At 34.6% G+C, this 19,208-nt stretch overlaps 1 pseudogene; it reads right to left on the minus strand.

The window, feature by feature from the left end:
* Window positions 1-998: 998 nt before the first annotated feature.
* Window positions 999-19,208, minus strand: part of LOC149578253 (methylthioribose-1-phosphate isomerase-like) — a 69,073-nt pseudogene continuing 50,863 nt past the window's right edge.

The raw sequence follows: 19,208 nt of genomic DNA on the forward strand, positions 1-19,208 counted from the left end.
TCACCCATGTTTGGTCAATTTTTTTTAATAAGTGGTGGAAATTTCAACCAAGTATTGGTAGAAAACTATTAAGAATTGTTTGAAATTTCCACCAATGTTTGGTGAAATTTTTTTATAATTGGTGGAAATTTTGACCAATTATTGGTAGAAAACTATCAAGAATTGGTCAAAATTTCTACCAATGTTTGGTCAATTTTTTTTAATGTTGTATCAAGAAATTGTTTCTCATCCAAACCATTTAATTTGCAACCTTTTAAATCTCTATAAAGATAAAGTTGGAGCAGGAGAATTTTTCTTCTTAAAGGTTTCCTCTGATTGTAAAGTGGTCAAAGATAAAGTTGGAGGGGAGAATTTTTCTTCTCAAAGGTGTCCTCTAATTGTAAATCGTTTGCTTTACAATCAGAGGACACTTTTGAGAAGAAAAATTCTCTTGATCCAACTTTATCTTTGCAGAGATTTAAAAGGTTGCAAATTAAATAGCTTGGATAAGAAACAATTGCTTGATACAACATGGAACAAAGAAGAACATAAACATATAGCATGGACATATATTCTTTGAAATGAAAGCATCCAAGAATGTAAGCAAAAGTAGAACTATTGAAGTGTAACATGCCTCATTATGCACTCTTGATATTTCCAAAGTTGACAAAAAAAATTTCAACTGTGAATAATGATATATTATATAATCAAAGTAACAAAGGAATTTCATATTCACGATAGTCAGTTTTCAAAGTATGGTATAGTACAACACATAAGTTGAAGAAGAAAAGTATCCTAAACTAAACACCACTATATGAAAATTATGCATTTTATCCCACAAGAACTTTAGCTTTGGAACAACTATTTTTGAAGTTTACTGTGGAACAACTACTTTTGAAGTTTACTTGTGCAATCATTTTGCTCTTTTTTAGAATTTAATGACTAAAGAGTACTTTAGTTTCTTTAAATTGTTATGGAAATCATAGTTGCACTTGTCGAATGTATCCTTTGTCCGCTCCTTAGGAAACGCTCTCTATGAACTCCTTTACGTCAAACACAGAAGTTGGATCCTTCTTTGTAATGATGCCCTATTTTACACAATAAATTTTAAATTTTATATGCCAAAATATATATCATGGTTGCAATTGTACAATGTATGAAATGAAGAAAACCAAGTTTGAGATCAAATAGTATTTTTTTCAAAATTACAGTTTATTCACAAAAGAGTAGATATGACAATGCACCTTTTTAATTATAATGGTTGAGATAAGATTTGCAAGGGTAATATCAAAAGCAGGGTTCCAAACAAAAAACCCAGATGGAGCTACTTGTTGACCTTGGCCACCAAGAGCATGAGTTAGTTCTTTTGGTGACCTCACTTCAATTATTATATACCCACTAGAGGAAATTGAGAGATCCACTGAGGTTAGAGGAGTAGCTACATAAAATGGGATATGATGGTGGAAAGCTGAGAGTGCTAGATTATATGTCCCTATTTTATTTGTTATGTCACCTATGAAAATATAATACCAACTTAGCAAGCCTTAACATACAAGAACAAATGTTGTTGGCAAAATTCTTTTGGCCAATCATCTAATGATATTTAATTTGATTAACATTAATTTCAAATATCATAGTAAAAAAATTACAAGATATTAATAGTAATTCTACATACCATTAGCTCCAATCCTATATGCTCCTACAACTATAGCATTTGCATGACCTAACTTTTGCAATGCCACTACTGCAGAATCTGCTATAAGGACTGTAGGTATGTGATCATGGACCAATTCATATGCGGTGAGACTTGATCCCTAAAAGAAATGCAAAAAATCTTCAAGTTAATATAAATCTTGATATTGAAATCATACGTGATAAATGAAGGATTTGATGAACACAAATCCACAAAGCCTTCGAATACTTGCATGCAAAAACCTGTCACAGAAGAAAAAGACAAGAGGAGGCAAAGGGTTTTGCTCTGAAAAATATGCTAATTGTATTTTCAGAAATGGAAAAGATAGTCAAATAAAAAGGAGATCAAAACCCAAAAAAGGGTAACCTAAAAAGGAAAAGCTATTTAATAATTAATAACTAATTATTAAATAGAGATGCAAAAGGTGCATAAAGTAAAATCTTAAGAAGGAAGTAAAGTGAATTTAATAAATGAAATTAAATCAACGCTTTACTCTAACACCCCCCCTTAAGATGAGCAACAATGCAGCTACAAACAATGCAAAAAGAGCAAGGAAACTACAATGCAAATCTTAAAGAAAACTTGGGTCCCAGCAACAAGGCCTAATGAGGTACCCAATAACAACTAAATCTCTATGAAACGGAGAAATAGAGAAAACCCAGTGGGAAAAACTCTACTCCAAAAAGAGATAGCAGTTAAAAGAAGGAAGGAAGGACTCATCACTGAGATCCCCAAGGACAACTTCCTTCACCCCAAGCATAGAACACAGCTGAAGATATTGCAGGGATGCAAAAGGTTTAGTGAAGATGTCTGCAACCTGCTCAGTAGTAGGAATGTACTCCAAGCTCAAAGCACCATCTTGAATGAGATGCTTGATGAAGTGCATGTGAAGCTCAATGTGCGTGGTCCGTTGATGCTCAATAGGGTTGCATGAAATGTGTATAGCACTCTGACTGTCACACCATAGAAGGGTGGGACTATCAGGAGGAGATCCAAACTCTGTCATCAACTGTCAAAGCCACAAAACCTCCTGACTAGCTAATATAGCTGCCCTGTATTTTGCCTCTTTAGATGATAATGCATGAGCATGCTACTATTTGCAAGACCATGTGATAGGACTAGAACCAAGACAAAATACAAAACCAGAAGTAGACTTGTGATCATCAATCTCACCAACCCAGTCTGAATCTGTGAAACCAACAATGTGAGGATCCCCTAATGTGTAGTGAATTCCATAACATGTTGTACCTCTAATATACCTTGAGATACATTTGGATGCTTGCCAATGACTTTCATGAGGATCATGGGAGAATCCAGAGACAAGTCCAACAGCAAAGGAAATATCAGGACGTGTGTGTGTGTCAAGTACAACAAACTACCCACAAGCTATCTATATAGAGTGGAATCCACTGTAGGAGTAGAGCAAGTGGTAGATAAAACAACACTTGACTGAAAAGGTGTGGGGGCAAGCTTGCAATCAAGCATGTCAAATATCTGAAGCATATCATGAGCATACTTCTGCTGGAGTATGGCTATCTCGTCTGAAGACTGAACAACCTGTAGGCCCAAAAAATAGTGCAGAAGGCTAAGATCTGTCATCTCAAACTGCTCTCTCAATGCTTGTTGAACACCTTGTATCATGGAGATTGAGCTTCTTGTGATGATGAGGTCATCAACATAAAGCACAAGTATCAATAAGTCAGACCCATGATGTTGAATGTAAACTGTAGGATCAGAATGACATCGTGTGAAGTGGGAAGCAAGCAAAAAGGAATTCATCTTCTCATACCAAGCCCTAGGGGCCTGTTTGAGACTATATAAAGACCTTCAAAGCTGACATACCAATGAAGAGTCCTGCAAAAAACCATGAGGCTACTCCATATAGATCTCCTCATGTAGGTCTCCATGCAAAAAGGCACTCTTCACGTCCATCTAAAAAATTGTCCATCCCTGTGAAGTTGCTAGAGAGAGTACAAGGTGAATAGAGTTCATCTTGGCAACAGGGGCAAAGGTTTCAGAGTAATCAATACCCTCAACCTGTGTGAAACTCTTTGCAACAAGATGTGCCTTGTACCTATCAATAGAACCATCTACAACATACTTGGTACGGTACACCCAACGACACCAAACCAACATTCTTCCTTTCGGAAGAGGACACAGATCCCATGTGTGGTTCTTCATCAAAGAAAAGTACTCCTCATCCATAGCCCTATCCCACTCTGAGTGTCCTGTCGCCCGTGAAAAATTTTGAGGATCATAAAAAATGGCATGACTCAAAAGGCCACTACCTGCAGTCTAAGAACGAGTACGACGAACATTTGTAGGATCACCTACCAGAGTTCTAGCTACATCAACAGTATCATGAGCCCACTTGGGCACTCATGGAACATTCGATGGAGGAGGAAAAGGGGGATCAAACTCAAGATCTTCCTCAGAGGAGGCATAATCCTGTAGAGAAGTAGATGAAGAACTGGGTAATAAAGAAGAAGCTGAAGATGGAGGATCCATAGAAGGATAACGCTCATCAAATTGATCATCTCGTCGAAACAAGACATCTCTGGAATCAGGATCAAACAACCTATACACTTTTACATCCTAATAGTAGCCAACAAAAATGAGTGGTCAACTCTTCTTCTCCATGGCTTTCCGTTGAGCATCTGGAATAAATACCCAAGCCTCACTACCAAAAATGCAGAAAGTAGAAACATCAGGCTTGACATGAGTCCAAGCCTCCTCAAGAGTCATGTGTCACAATGCCTTATGAGGCATCCAATTTTGAATATAGTTGGCACAGTTGATAGCCTCAGCCCATAATGAAGAACTCATAGCACGAGACTGTATCATACAATTGGCCATCTCCCGTAATGTCCTATTCTTTCTCTCAGCAACCCCATTCTGCTGAGGTGTATGGGGAATAGAGAACTGATGCTGTAAACCATACTCAATGCAAAAATCTTTGAAAGATTGATTCACATATTCCCCCCCATTGTCAGTGCGGATACACTTGACTGAAAGACCAAACTACTTCTCCACAAAGGTCTTAAAGATTTGAAATGAATCAAAGGCATCAGACTTGTACTTCAAAAAGTACACCCAAGTGCGTCTGGAGAAGTCATTAATGAAGGTGAGCACATATCGAGCACCTGAAAAAGATGGAGTGGGAAATGACATAAGATCACTATGTATCAACTCCAATGGTGCCTTGGCACATGTGGATCAACCTACTGGAAAAGGATCTCTGTGATGTTTGCCAAGTGCACAACCGTGACACACACCATTAGTGCAAGAGATTTGAGGTAATCCAATCACTAGCTCTTGTGTACTCATCTGCTGTAAGTATCTATAGTTGACATGGCCAAAACGTTCATGCCAAAGTTTGCTCACTATGTCTGCATGAGCAATGAGAGAAACACCTGTACAATCAAAGCTCTCAAAGCCATCAAACTGATATAAGTGAGATTGAAGATCAACACTCCCTGTAGCAATAACCAAATCAAGATCATGGAGGTCTTGAATAACCACATCATGTGGTGAGAACTCAACTATCTTTCTAGAGCCTAAATGACAAATCTGAAAGACAAATAGGAGGTTTGTAGAAATGGCTGGAACCAAGAGAGCATCTTGTAGTGAACCACCCTCTAAAGAGATAGTTCCTAAACCTGTGACTGAAAGCTGAGAACAGTCACCAACTAAAATCTATGTAGTAACACTCTGAGCAAGTGAGGTAACCAAATCAGGTGATTGTGTCATATGATGGGAAGCTCTAGAATCAAGAATCCAAGAAGCTGGAGAAGACAATGCGCGTGTAGAAAGAGCATGGCCTTTCCCTATAGGTGGAGGTGGAGGCTTTAGAGAAGCAATACTGGATTGCTGCATGGCCTCCTCTAATGCCTCAAGACATTTCCAACACCTAAAAATTGGATGTCCTTCCTTGCCACAAAAACTGCAAGGTTCACCTGTATACTTCTTAGTCTTGGAGGAAGACTCACTAGACTTATAAGTATTACCCTTGTGAGAGGGTTTCCGAGCATCTAATTTGGGAGGAGGCTTGTAGGAACTCTCACTACCTGTTGAATCTATCTTATACTTTTGTTTTTGCTTTGGCTTTCCTGTAGATGTCTGAGCTACCAATGCCTTTGTCTTAGAACCAGTCATAGTATCCAACTGTGTGAGTTTGACTGCTCTCTAGTCAAGCAATCACAAAAGACCTCAAAAGAAGGCACAACAAATTGATTCCCCAAAGCATCTTTGGTGGAATAGAATGTGAAAGAAAATATCTCAAAATTCCCTTGAAGCTTTGAGAGAATTAAATAGATGCACTCAGTATTAGTCTTCATCTTTTCACAACTCTACAACAAGGATCTCTGTTGAGTAAACTTCGTCAAGAAGTCATCAATAGTCAGAAAGGAATCCGATGCACGTGATGTAAGTTTTGTTTCTATCTGAAGTGCCCTAAACTCATTTATAGTACCAAACAAGCCCTAAAGCTTGGTCCACATAGCCAGAGGAGTATTACACCCGTCCAAATGAAACTGTAAACTATCCGATACCTGTGATGCAATCAATCTAATTGCCTCATCCATTTTGTTTCGATGCTGCATAATCTCAAAAGGCCTCTGAAAAACAAGTTGAATTGCATCTAAACATAACCACAACCCTTTTGATCAGAGAAGCTGAGTCATTGAAGTCTTCCAGGTGTGATAATTATGAGGCGTCAGAAGTTTTAGAGAAGAAGTGGTCTCAGCAATTGTTTTAGAAAGGGTTTTTTTTTTGTTTTCTGATATACTGATATAATAACAAAAAATAATATAAAAATGCCCCCCACAATGCAATAAACCGAACCCCAACTTACAAATAGATTATGTAAATGAGATAAGAGCAAAAAAACTTTAGATATGAATCAAAAATACTTGGTACCAAATACTGGTGAAAAGACTAAGAATCTGGAAAGTGCTCGAAAAGAGTTTTTTGGTGTTTTTTTCGGATCAAAAAATGGAGCTATAATGAAGAAGTTATGCCCCTCGAAAGATAGAAGTCATCAACAGACTTCAAATGCCAAAAATAGGTATCAATCTAGAAAAAAAATCCAAAAATTCCTTCTCCATTATGTTCGCCTCAAAATCATCTTTCCGACACTTGTTTTAGAATTGAAAAAGACCCCCGTATGTGAGAGTTATCGCAAAAAAATGACAAGGCCCCCCATTGGCCTTCAACACAAATTCATAAATCCTTCGAATACCTACATGCAAAAACATATCACAAAAGAAAAAGACAAGAGAAGGCAAAGGGTTTTGCTCTAAAAAATATGCTAATTGTATTTTCAAAAATGGAAAAGATAGTCAAATACAAAGGAGATCAATCCTTATAAAAGGAGATCAAAACTTGAAAAAGGGTAACCTAAAAAGGAAAATCTATTTAATAATTACTAATTAATTATTAAATAGAGATGCAAAAGGTGCATAAAGTAAAATCTTAAGAAGGGAGTAAAGCGAATTTAATAAATGAAATTAAATCAACGCTTTACTCTAACAATAAATTTGTTTAGATATGGAATTTCAATAAAATGCAAAGTTGGATCAAAATGTTTAGCATTTTTCATGTTTCATCAACTTCGAGGGATACAACAGGGAAGTTTCTTGGGAAAATGATAATCAAAAACTTATGTTGCTTTTGAAAACCAAAAATAGTAGCACAAGTAGGACTAGCTGAAATAAAATATTGTGAAATTTTCCACCTAATCTCTTCAATAATCAGTAAGCCTGTGAAATTGTCAACCATAAATACACTCTCTATGTTTAGAGAGGACCCTTAATCAAATAATAACCAAAATAGTCTCTTGGCATCAAATGAATAATCAATTGGCAGGTAGAAATCACTACATATGTTGAAGTAGATGACTTTTTAAATTGAAATAATCTATGATAACTTTTCGAGTCAAAATTTTTTGTGATAATTTTTCAAGTTACATTAATTATTAGAATCTAGATACAAACAACACTGAATAATTTTCTTGAAGTTTTTTGACATGAAGTGAATTCTTATAGATTAAAATATAAGGTTTGTTCATAGAAATTAACAAAGAACCATCCACAGTACCTGGTTGAATGGTCTTGTCTCTATACAAAAAGCAGCCTCTAACAATTCCTCAAAAAGAAGTGCACGAATCACACCAAGAGCAATACCATATCTAGCAGTTGCAAGACTGGCCAAACACATCACTAAGTTATGTTAGAATCATGTAGAGTTCACAAAGAAATGGATACATCAAACATATATTGAAGTTTTTTCACACCTTCTAGTGTTATAATGAGTCAAAACATTAAGGTTCTAAGTTTTGTTGTTCTGGCATAGAATAAATTCAGCCCCATGTAAATTGATTGCTTTGTTAGAATTGACATCATCTATCAGCATTCCTTCAACAACTTCAATATAGGCCTATACTCAAGAAATTTTAAAATGCCATTAGAAACTTAGAAGTATATATATACAAAATGATTTGACCTAAGTATACATAGATGATTAGACCTCAACAATACTTCATATCATTAGTAACTCAAAGTGCCTTCTTCATATTCCCCACCAAGTCCTTTGCTGATCTATCACAACCATTAGTTTCTAATTAAAAATAAACCAGTTACTGGTTCCCTCTTTGATCGAAAAAGATGGATTTTATACCAATGAATTATACAGATTCATGTGAGGAAATAACCCCTACTAGCCATCAATGTACAAAATCAGGAAAACAAGACTAATAGATGTAGTATAGGGTAGTAGATATAAAACAAAGTGAAACAAAATATGTCCCAACATTAAAAAGGATCTTCTCTCCATGGAATTTTGATATGCTAAGTACAGATATCTATAAGGCCATGTGTGTGTCTATAAAGAGAGATAACATCAATAGCACACTCTTCTCTTGTGTTCTCAAGAAAACCTTTGTGAAGATTTAAAAAAACTCATATAAAATATCACACACAGGTGGGGAAAAAAATATATAGTATACCTCAGTGCTAAGAGATTTTGTACAAATTAAAAGTGTGTCTATGATATTGGAACCATCTCATGGAGAATTTGACATTTGCAAGGATATGGATGTATTTTGGGAAAATGAATACTTAGACACTTCAAGATTCCAGAATCCATAATGTTATAGAGAAATCACAATAACTGATGATAAGAGAATCAAAATACAAAACCACATTTTCTAGTCCATTAGCAAGACCCAACTTTGAGATAACCATGGTCTATTGTCTCTATATTCAAATTTCATTCACACTCATTTGAAGTTTTTATTAGCAATTTTCCTAAGATAGATTCTTTGGTCCTTTGAAGAATTGATTAAGAGGTAATAAAAGAGTATTTCAACCACTACAGATTGCTCCTTGGTTGTAGTTTTATTAGCAAAATATTTACTTTCAAATGCACAATGATAAAAGTGTAGCAACAAAGCAAAGTCATGGTGATTGAAAGAGAACCCAAAGATAGCATCTTTGACTAGCTTGAGATCCAATGATAATGTCATAGCCTAAACCTGCTATGGTTTAGGCATTAGCTACTCTAATTAAATAAGTTGTGAAAGCTATTAGAAACAAGTTGGGAAAGGTAATGTGAAGTTGAACAGTTAACCTAGAATTAGGAATGAAAAACCTAATTAACCATTAAAATGACTTGATTGTCTATGAGCATACAGTAAATGTAACTCTAATTCATCTAATATCTCTAATCTTTTAAATGGAAAAAATTTCCCATCATAAAGAAAATGTTCTCTGACTAATGTCTGGCTTTTTTTACTTCCTTCAACAATATTTCCTAGTCCAACCAAGGTTTCCACGAGATTTAAGATGTTTTTTGGAACACTTTCAACATGTCTAAACTGATGGTAAGGATGGGTTCATACTTGATTACATAGTTTCTTCACAAATAGGGCTACTAGAAGAGCCCCAATTAGGCCTCCTTACAAATTTGTAGGGATTATATCTCCTTCCCCTCAAAGATTCAACTTGCCTACTCTAAAGAAGATTTGCTACATTAGACCCATTCTCAAGGATTTTTGAGGTCTCAAGTCTTCAAATGATTGTACAACAGAGTTGTTAAAAATGAGGGTTTTAAGGGTTTGGGCAGCCTCCTTGCTGTCCCCACTTTTTCACCACCTTCCAGAGCTTTTTAAAACTCCTCCTTCACAACATAGTATCTATTTGCACTCCCCTTGAATCCCTTAAAAGAGAAAGTCATGAAATTGCTTCTTTTTCTCTTAAGAGCACTTTTACTATCAACAAAAAATAAAATTCATCCTAGCCTGATAATGATTTCACACTTTTGAGATCAAACAACATCCATTTCATGGGTAGATTTGTTAAATAATGCACATAGAAGCTCATCATACAAGTTGAGTTGAGGAAAGTCTAGATGATCTTTGTCATCATTATGGTTATGATGCCATTATTGATTATGAGGAGTATCATCAAAAAATGCTACCAATAGCATATGAACATGGGTGCTGGCTATTACAAGTTAAGGCCACAAGGGGCACACATTCAATATAAATATTAAGGTTCCTTAAAAACAAGGGAATTTTGAAAGGTTCCCTCAGCCTTAACATTGGGTTTTAAAATGGTACCCAAAATCTTCCATAAGAATAGGGTCACCCCCAAAGTTTAACTACTCCCTCTATGTGAACCTCCTTTCCACCTCAATATAAAAGAGTCCACCTCTTTAGGAATAGAAAAGGAAAGGATTGGAAGAAGGGGGTCATATCAAACTTCCAACCCTTACTCTAGCAGTTATAGCAAGAAGACCACTTACAAGCATCCTCTTGCATAGAGCAAGTCTTCACCTCCATCGGGAAAATTTCATCCTATAATTGTTTCTTAAATTTCTAGCATTGTAGTGTTACAATTTGTCAAGGTGTATGTTAAGGGAGTCAAAAGAAATCCTTGATCTAATTAAAAAACCATGTCACAGACATTCATTATATTTTATCACCCTTTTCCACATGATGTTTGCTCTACAATCCTAACCTTTGGCACTATAATTAGACAACCATAAATTAAATGTACAGGTTGGAACAACATAGGCCTAAATAAATGCTTTTCTCTCTCAATTTACAACAATATAGGTCATGACATTTTGTTTCACACATGCAATTTTTCCAACAGCTCAATTTCCATAACTGAAATCATAAATAAACAATAAATAGAAATAATACTTCTTATCATTCAAAATATAATGATGTGACAACATTTTCAAATTGGGACATATAACCCAAATACAAATTTACTAAGTCTTTCAATTCAAAAAAAACTTTGGAATTTATAGCAGACCATATATATGTTGTTCTCATCTTTGTATGTATTTCACATAGGCATATCAGATGTCAATATTGTCATTAACCTTTCCAATTATGTCCCCCAGTTCAAATAGAAGCCAACTCTAACATTGGGGTCCAATGTCAAATGTTTAGGATTTACTATTGAAGAACTTTATCCCCACAAAAATGCAAACACTGCAATTTTCTAGGCTTTATACATTGCTACAATAATCTGTGCTGGCTTGGATGTGAAATTGGTCTAGGCAAAAAAATAGTAAAAGTAGCTATCATTAGTTATGAATTAAATGAATAGACAATAAAAGGCCTATTCTATCATATATGTGTAGTTGTATAAGATTCCTGTCTAGAATTGAACCAAAATATACACAACTTCTTGCAAGGATATTTTGTCAAACACTTAAGCTATTGCACTAGTCCGCGACAACCTCTCAAAAAAAATGCTCAAGCAACAAACAAAACACTCAACACAATAAATTGTACTCTTGTTCTCAAGCCCAAAGGCATCGATACAATTTTATGGAAGATACATAATTTTGTAAACACACCAGTCTCAATTAAAGCATTTTCTCATACAATTGTCAGCAATGATTTGGTTTGTTTTTTATTTGATACCACTGAAGTAATAATGACAAACACTTAGAAAACTATCCCTCTTACTCCAAGTTATAGGACAAGTCATCTAGAGCCAATATTAAGAAAATATTGAAGCGTCAAAGATCCCTTGAATTGTAACATTACAGAAGTAACTATGTTGTCATGAATTTATGATACATATAATGAAAAGGAATGTGCATTAAGAGTTTATAATAAAATATTGGCCCTTGATACTACACCTGTCATGTCCCCTTCTGTTATCTAAGACAAGGATGACACTTAGCCTATTTTACACCCCGATAGGCTTAAGTTAGTATGCAAGGGATGCAAGGAGGATGGAAATATTAATAGAGTTCATATGTTGTTGATTACATTGGTATTAAAAAATATCTTTTATAGAACATCGATAAATGGTATTAAAAAAGAGCTTTTTATGAGGATTATCTCAACAAAATAAATTTTTTCATAATTGCTCAACTAAGACTCAGGGGTATTGCATTTTAACCCTTATAAGAGCCCATATCACAATGAATTTCTTGACTACATGTGAACTTCAAATTTTAGATAACATATAGTGATCACCAACTTTCAACACTAGTTTGCAAAACTTAATTAGTATCATATCATACATGTAATTTTATGATCATTCCATGACAAATATATTAATACAGTCATGGAATGATTTCTTTCTATAAAAACTCCAAAAAAATATTAAAATGTAATGCTTTTAACCTTGTCAATAGCAAGTGAAAGGAAAATGCTTTTAAAGTGTCTTCAAATCATGCAATGCTTCTAGGAAAGTCTACTAGTATTCCTTAATCATTAGAAGTTGATAAGAAACAAATGAGCAATCAAAATCACAAAGGAAAAATGTAAAAACTCAATTGCTTTATAGCATTTCAATCCCAGTCCAATCTGCACTCCCCTTCATCCCATGCCTTCCAAAAATCAATTGCTATATTGCATTTGAATACCAATCCAATCTACACTCCCCTTCATCTCATGCCTTGACCACGCAATGCTAAGTGTCTCTTAATTATCCAACCAATCCATGCAGGTTTCAATTCATTACAAACTCATTAAAGGCCTTAAATCATTTTCCCTCATAATCTTGAACTAGTTGTTAGATTTCTAAAATTTGAATTTCTAACTCTTATTTAATTGCTACAAGCATTTTAAAAAACCAAACTTTGGACTATGATTGGTTTTGGATCCATCTATCATATCAAATGATTTATAAGCCTATAATAATCCCTTAGGCCCTATTCAGATCAAGCCACTTCCAACACTTGAAATATATTCATTAAATGGATCATGAACTAAAAAAGGAATCATTGAAAGATAGTTTGTTAATGAGACTAGCAAAAAGCATGCAAAATGTGTCTCAATATATTGTCATTCACAATTCAAAAATTATTATGTCTGAATGTACAAGGTTATGTGCATTCACTATTCAACAACCATCTTGATATATGTTCAAGGCCAATCATAAGGTGTACTGGCCTAGGTATATGCTTATATAGATTGAAATTTATTAAGTGAAAAATTACATAAATAGATGGCACATTAATGACCCTAAGCATGATTACCTATGATAGGTTTATGAAAAAATGTTGCTATTATCAAAACCAAAAACAAAAACAAAACCAAGTTTAGCTTTCTAGAAATTTGAGTTACCTCATTTATTCTCCAAAAATATTCAAAAGAACATTTTCCCTTTCTAAAATGATGGAAGTGTTTACATTTTTCTCAACCAATCCTCTTGCAAAAGTTATGGAGATTATTTTTATTGCAATGTGGCAATCAACTTATGGATGCATAATCAAGTGAAAAAATGCCATCTTCTATGGTAGCAAAGGAAAAAACATTTTTCCTACTCAACACTGCTACATAATTGTCCTCAATCTAGAAATACCCTACTTTCATTTGCCCAATCAATCTCTTGGTAATATATCATAGCTCGCTTGTGCTTATGGATGTAATAATATCATTTAACCTTACCTCACCTTCCCAATTAAGGTTGGTCAAATACTCAAAAACCTAAAAAAACCCCCACAACTACCACAGATTTGATTAGTATCTTCATGATTTAAGTTTAAGATGTCATTTTAGCTACTTAGCATATGCAAGAAGCTCAACCCCTGCAACTACCACAGATTTGATTAGAAGTTTACGATGTCATTTGAGTTACTCAGCATACACAAGAAGGTCAACCCCCGCAACTACCACAAATTTGACAATTTTGATCACACATCAAATTGATGAAGTTTAGGATGTCCCTTTGAGTTACTTAGCATAGGAAAAAAGCACAACCATGCACAAAATGAGTCACTTAGCATAGGGGCCATCCACAACCATGCACACAATGAGTTACTCGACATAGGGGTCATGCAATAAAGGTCATTTCATGTTTGATTTAAATACCAACCCTCATCCTCTTGTCCTTGTGGACATAATGATTTAGCATTTGAACCTTACATCACCTACCTAATTAAGCAATGCCAAATACTCAAAAACCTAAAAAACATGGCATGCAACAACCATAGGTTTGAATAACATCTTAATGATTAAGTTAAAGATGTCCTTTGAGTTACTCCACATAAGCAAGAAGCTCAACCCCCATTGCCATGGGTTTGATTAGCATCTTAATGATCAAGCTTAGGATGTCCTTTGAGTACTTAGCATAGGCAAGAAGCTCAACCACGTCAATTGCCACATAGGTTTGATTAGCTTCTTACTAATTATGTTTATGATGTCCTTTGAGTTGCTCAGCATAGGCAAGAAGCTCAACCATGCACACAGTGATCAGTTGTAGGGGTCATGCAATAGAGGTCATTTCATGTGTGATTTAAATTACTCTCAAAAATTGAAAACCACCATTGTGCTTACCAAGTTTTCCCTTCTTTCTTCTAAGCTATCATCTTTATCTAAAGCATCAGCAAGCAGACAAACCATATAGAACTGGATTTCGAAGCATGCAAATGTAAAGATAAGTGTATCCCAACCATGTGCATGCCTCCCCTGCATTTTGAACTATACCTAGAAAAATTTCTACATTTAAATGATCTGCTAATTTTGAGATAAATTGGCTCTCAATAAGTAAATGTTTTTGATTAAGTAAAACAAGTTTTACAGGGATCCTAAAACCCAAAAGTTTACAACATAACAGAAAGGAAAATAAAAAGTACAACTAACAAGAGACTGTTGCTAAAAGCCAAAAATAGACAAAAGGCCCGAGGCCAAGAGGCAAAGGCCAGAAACCAAAACAAAGAACAAAACCAAAAGCGAAGCAGAATATTGGTTGTCCTTCTCCAGGTCCTACAAAGTTTCTATAGCTTCATTGTCCTTCTGACTATCCACTCCTTCTTGGTTCCTATTCTGGATCTCCACCTAGTTCACCTTGTTCACCTGGTCCCTGGCTTCAGTCTAAGAAAACTCCACCTGCCTTAATTGGTAAATGTTGATTCATAAGGGACAAATAATATTGCAGCTCACTGTGACCTGTTAATATTATTCCTTCACCCATTTAAATTGATAAGAGAATGACATGACAGAGAATATCTAGTTAATGCATACAAGTTTTGGCATGTGGAGAAAATCCTAAAAGCTACGGTACTTAAGAGTTCTATTACTTCTAATTTCTATATTCATATTTGAGTTTTAATTTCCAACTTACTAGCAAACTTGTTAAGGCTAAAACATAGAAGAATGTTTCATATTGAGAAGCTCCTTCCATATGGCTCTGCAATAAGAGTAAACTAGAAATTAGCTTTCGACAGCTAAGAAATTCCATACCATCAGGCACCATATAATACCACCAAATAAGTGTTTAGTAGAAAGTGAAGGCATTTTTTCATAGAAATTCAAATCAACCATTAGGAATTTTAGAGACACTGCATTCAAGTAAAATGAGAGACCAAGAAGGATATGACATATGGCTTTTAGTGACACTACCTTCAAGTAAAATGAGAGGCCAAAAAGAAAATGGCATATGGTGATGCCTCCTAATGAGACCTATTGACAAAAAAATAAAACATATTAGTTCTCTCCACCATTGAATCTTTGTTCCCATATGACACAATATGAAATCATGATAACTACAAGATTTTTCTCACCATAAGGAGAAGATGTCGACCAACTTCTTCCATTAGGTATACAATAAGCCCAGTTGTGAGAACTTGTAACATTATCCTTTAGTCATAAGCAACATGAGATTAAATCATGATAGACAAATTTTCCTAAACAAAAACTCAAGCAAAGAAACTTCAAATAGAAGTAGAGATGCTACCATAGATGATGGAACTTAGTAACCATGGTCATTCTTCTTATTCAAAGCAAGGAAGGGCTTAGAAAAATGGATGTGATGTTGCTTGTTTTTTCAATGTATATAGTCTTTTGCACTCTTATCATATCTTTCTCTTTTGTCTCATCCTCTAAATTTTTTCTAACTTTAAGGTCTTTCTAACTTCCTCCTTAATAAGTTTTGTCCCAAGTGTCCACCACTTATTGATCTAAAGATGTTTCTATATTTTTATCTACTTCTTGCTTAATAGGTCTTAAGCTTTCTCTTATTCTAATTTGTTATTATGATAAGAAAAATGCCAAATAGTAGCAAGAAACATGCCTGCAACAAATAACTATAAATTAATTCTAAACAACAAACTCTTTATTCCTTTCTCAATAAAATACATTACAAAATTGACACATTGGTGGTCTTCTATCTTCATCAATCCCTCCTTCTCAGTACATGAAGGATAATTCATAACAATAGAAATGATAGACTTTGCTCTCTACCATCCACCAAATACCTATAGGGTGGTGCTATTTAAAGGCTTATTTTTTTATCACATTCAAACTCTTCCTCTAACTTACCCACACACTTCCATTCATCCTATCACAAGCATTTTATAATGTTTTCTTGGACATAACTACCCAACCACGTATTAGGACTAAACACCCACTTCTTACATTGTTTTGCAACTTTAGCAAGTTTTGAAAAGCTGCATTTTACAACTTTTTGGACAGCTTTTACATTCTTGACACAACAACTTTAAATTATTGCAAGAACCTTCCAAACACATTTAAAATGGACTATAAGAGTGTGAATAGCCTTTACTGAAACTTCAAGAGTGAAGTTAAGGAAGGTTTTTTTTGAAAGAAGTTGTCAACCACCAGTAACAAGCATCCTCAGATAAAATAAATCAGTATTGGACTAAGTGCATATTGGGGGCATAAGGAATAACTCTTAAAGACACCTCGAATCCACATATCATCAATCCTCCAAAAGAAGAGGGAAAGTTGGTAAGGTGAACCTGTTTAGATGTCCTAGAGATACAAATTATTGACCCCTTTATCCCAAAGAACAATACACCCAACATATCTAGAGTGAGAAAAGCATGACATAACTACCACATGAAAAGGCACTACCATTATCGTGCAAGAAAAAAGATGGCCTAAATTATTCTGGTCCTTAGCTTGTAATGATGACCTAAATCATTCTTAAGATATGATAGCCCTTGTATAACATTTTTGTATGAGAAAGCTGGTTTATACATATATAAGCACTACAACATTGTACAGAGTTACCTGATATCAAACATATAATTAAGAGTGTCCAAACCTTTATCCAAGATGCAAAAGAAATATCTTAGAATAAAAGAATATACATTCATATAGTCTAATGAAGGTCTTTATTGGAAGTAGATGGAGTGAAATGTATAAGAGGTTTGAAGAAGTGATCAGGGAGTGTTGGAAATCAAAGTCTCTGTATTGACTTAAGCTTCTGTGTAGGAATACATAACTAGCATGTTATTGCTTAAATATGATCAAGCATGCAGAAATAGATATGAGCAATGTAGTTTAATGAACACATAAATTTATACAAGTGATTCATTCATTGAATTCCACAACGAGATATGAATATATAGAAGTGATATATAAAGCATCTTCAAGACATATGTGTGAGTGTAAGAATTTAATTGCAATATACACGTATAATTCTAGATTCTATTTGATCAACGTTAAGAAAATATAGTAAAAAAATAAGGTTGTCATAGAGCAGATGTTAAGGAGAAAGTTATGAATACATCATGATATCATTTCACAAACTAAAAGTTTCTCTATTTTCATGAATGAGAAAACTATTCAAAATTTGTCAAAGGGGAGGATGGTGATGAGGATAGGGTTCACTTGATGGTTCTAGTGAAATGGTTCCTAATGATGTTGCAGTCATTTTTCTCTATTGGTGATGTCTATCTCAAGTTCTTTGAGTTATTCATGACAAAGTTAGAGATCCATACAAAGACTAAGTTGTGCTTTGAGGATCTAAGTTTTGTTGATAAGAAATCATTGCAGAGGTCCTGACTATTCGAAGTTTTCCAGCCCTCATACAAAAGGAAAAGAAGGAAATAGTAAAGGCTGACATTCATTCCAATAAAGTGAAATAAATCTATGAACCTTCTTCAAACCTCCATTAGCTAGCTACAAACAATGCTCTTATTGGGTTTAAGAAGGCCATGGAGGAGAATGGGTTGAAAGTGGATGAAAACTATTATAGTGCATACTTGCCATAATAGAAAATGAAAGTATTGACAATGAAGAACACGCTACACTTCCAAAGGGATATAGACCCATTTGTAGTTGCACAAAATAATTAGAAATTGAGCACATACAGGAGGCACCAACTGAGGTCAAGAAAGAATAGAAAAGAACCATTACCATACAAAGAATAGGTGTGATTTAGCCCTTCTTCGAGATAACAATCCTAGGTTAAAAAATGGCAGAGATAATTACCAAATTCTTGTGTGAATGATGTGAATCATATCATTTTACATATTAATAATAAGCAACATGTATGAAGCTAGATATGGTGAAGCCCATTCAAGAAAAGACATCTGGTAACCGTGGGAAGATGAATTGCAAATAATTTGAATATATGCCCTTCAAAGCCTAAGTTAGAAAAGGCCAAGTCATTCACATAACTGCAACATCAATATATATTGAAGTAGTGATTGAGGAGTATGTAGAGTGGCATGGTAGAATGCTACAGATATTGTTCACTCAGTCAATTGCTATGTGCCAGGAAGTCTCACGTTATAGAGAAACTCCACAATATTATGCTATGCATCATTAGAAATAGTAAAACATTACAATAAAGGGACTGAATTATGTTTATTGATGATATGCGATAGAAATTCCTTGTACACATCAACACACAATCTCTTCATACATGACAACTTTTGCACCTATTTGTAAAGTAGCATTAATAATAAATGTGATGATGCAAATACCAAATACCAAGTGTTTTATAAAAAATGAATTGTTCAAAGGATTGAATGTAACTTCCTTAGAGATGGGTGAAGAAATGCGAGTAATGTCTACATCTATGTTGTTCAAGGAAGTAGCATAAATGGGCCCTGCACAAATTCCATTACTTGGATTTGCATTCACAATGCATATCTCGAGCAAATTCTTCATCAGATTGAGCTTCTTAACCATGCTTGGAGTTCAAAGCCCATTAATATATTTGACCTAAATGTGTCTGATAGATTTCAACCTTTGGAATGTGCTATCCTTGGTATAAATTACCTTTGATTCTAGGTGGCTATATTACTA

The sequence above is a fragment of the Cupressus sempervirens genome, chromosome 1 (genome assembly GCF_028749045.1).
Source record: "Cupressus sempervirens isolate cs-2001-9-10 chromosome 1, ASM2874904v1, whole genome shotgun sequence".
NCBI lineage: Eukaryota > Viridiplantae > Streptophyta > Pinopsida > Cupressales > Cupressaceae > Cupressus > Cupressus sempervirens.